Below are 2,500 nucleotides of genomic sequence, written 5' to 3'. Positions count from 1 at the left end.
TGTGTGCTTTTGTGTGTGTACATGTGTGTGTGTGTGTGTGTGTGTGTGTGTGTGTGTGTGTGCTGTATTGAAATAGAGAATTTTCTATTCTTAAGTAATTATTATAGCTGCATGAATGTATACGTGTGTTTGTGTACATGTGTATACATGTATCTCTCTGTATTGGTATGAAGGTGTGTGTGCGTGTGTGTGTGTGTGTGTGAGCGTCGTCCATATTAAAATGAGTCTTACCCCCAGAGTAATTGTTTATAGTTTTGGGCCCATTCACTGCAGCTGAATCTATAAAATAGATTTGAATTGATGCAGAACAAAGAGCTCTGTAGTAGTGTACTGGCAATGGGCCATACTCTAGGAGGGAGCTCCACACACACACACACACACACACACACACACACACACACACACACACACACACACACACACATACACACACACACACACACACACATGCTTGTAAATGCAGACAGACAGACACACACACACACACACACACACACACACACACATGCTTGTAAATGCAGACACACACACACACACACACACACACACACACACACACACACACGTGCGCGCACAGATACACACACACTCACACACATACACACACACACACACATACTCACACACACACACACACGCACAGATACACACACACACACACACACACACACACTCACACACATATTTACAAATGCACGTTATATGCGTGCACTCTAAAACACAGACACACATAAACATATCCATACAAGGTTGCTCATCGAAAGACATGCACCCATGTATACACAAACTTAAAGACACACACACACACACACACACACACACACACACACACATACACCCCCCCCACACACACACAAACACACACAAACACACACACAGAAATGTGAATACCACACACACACACACACACACACACACACACACACACACACATACACCCCCCCCCCCCCCCACACACACACACACACACATAAGTGGAATGTCACACACACAGAAGTGGAAGAAGTGGAATGTCATGTCTGGGTGATTACCATGGGATGTACCACTGTGGGCATTATTGCACAATGCGGCATCATCACTGTGTGGTTGGGTTGCACCATTTTGCTCCAGGACAAGGCTGTATTTATAATATACATTGACAACCTGCTACAGTAGTATCACTGCCTTCTCTCTCCAGCCTTCATCTCCTGCAGCATTTGATTGATGCTTTTTTTAAGTTGAACTAGAGTAGTGCTTAAAGGCGTAGTCATGGATTTCACAAGAAGTCGAGTTTGCTTCTGTTTCTGTTTACATTCATTAGCAGACGCTTTTGTGCAAAAAAAAGTATGTTATATTTTAACCAAGGACGAAACGAAACACACCAGAGAGGTAGCGGGTTGCCTGCAGTGTAATTTACAATGTAATCAGCTGGGCAGCTAGCGATCATCACCCCATGTGTTCATTAATTAATAGAATGGCAGGAACCATACCTGCCAACACTCCCGTTTTTCCTGGGTTTCTCCCGTATTTCAAGGTCATCTCCCGGCACCCTCCCATTTTGTTATTTCTCCCGGAAAACTCCATGAATTTGCCTTACCGTCAAACTTTTTAAAATTTGAAGTCAGAATTTTAGAAATGTAAAAAATTAGATTTGTAGATTGTTCTCACAAATTTGTGACTTTTGTCACAAAAGTTGGCAAATTGTTGGACAGCAAATGGCTGGGTCCCTCGGTAACAAAAACAGCTGAGTTGTTAAGTTTTGAGAGGAAAGGTGTCTAAAGTCATGCTGGCACTGCCAAAACAAGGAAAATCTAGCCCCTGGAAGTGTAACTCAGGATGAAAGGTGAAACCCAATGACAGAGGTTACTGCATCGTATCCAACATGGTGGTTCCATTATTGTGTCCAACCCCTATATGTTCCTTAGTCTTTCTCCTGAGCCAGTTAGAGCTATGGGCTACCCTTCTGATGTGGCCACTGCTCAAGGTTGCATTCTGTCATGAACATGTGATTATCCATCAAAGTCTAGCTCTGGGGGTTTGGAAATGGTCTTTAGACACTACAGTGGTAGATCACAGTGTGTACAGTATGTGTATGTGTGTGTGTGTGTGTGTGTGTGTGTGTGTGTGTGTGTGTGTGTTTGTGTGTGTGTGTAGGTGTGTACAGGTGTATGGATAAATGAGTTAGTCTATGTGTGTGTGTATATTCAGGTGTGTGAATGACCAAGTTAGTCTGTTTAGACAACTGTGTGTGTGTGTGTGTGTGTGTGTGTGTGTGTGTGAGAGAGAGAGAGAGAGAGAGAGAGAGAGAGAGAGAGAGAGAGAGAGATGTGAGTGTCTGCACTCCTAGCTTCGAAGCTTCCTGTGAGCACACACTAATTTATCTGAGCTGTCAGCAGTTTCGGACCTGCTGAACTTTCCTTCTCTCTCTCTCTCTCTCTCTCTCTCTCTTCAGTTTGTTTCTCATTAATCTGTTTCCTTTCTTCTACCCCTTTTTCCTCAGCTCCTCTTTCACTATCTCTTC

At 43.5% G+C, this 2,500-nt stretch overlaps 1 long non-coding RNA gene across 1 annotated transcript in view; it reads right to left on the bottom strand.

Annotated features, from left to right (window-relative positions):
• LOC121712377 overlaps positions 1–514 on the bottom strand; it is an 8,118-nt gene extending 7,604 nt beyond the window's left edge. The window contains exon 1 of the long non-coding RNA XR_006032598.1: positions 504–514. This is a non-coding gene — a long non-coding RNA (uncharacterized LOC121712377). The remainder of the gene's footprint in view (positions 1–503) is intronic.
• Between the last annotated feature and the right edge of the window lie 1,986 nt (positions 515–2,500).

The sequence above is a fragment of the Alosa sapidissima genome, chromosome 6 (genome assembly GCF_018492685.1).
Source record: "Alosa sapidissima isolate fAloSap1 chromosome 6, fAloSap1.pri, whole genome shotgun sequence".
NCBI classification, from domain to species: domain Eukaryota; kingdom Metazoa; phylum Chordata; class Actinopteri; order Clupeiformes; family Clupeidae; genus Alosa; species Alosa sapidissima.
The sequence above is the reverse complement of the archived record's forward strand: the minus strand, read 5'-3'. Positions and strand labels throughout refer to the sequence as shown.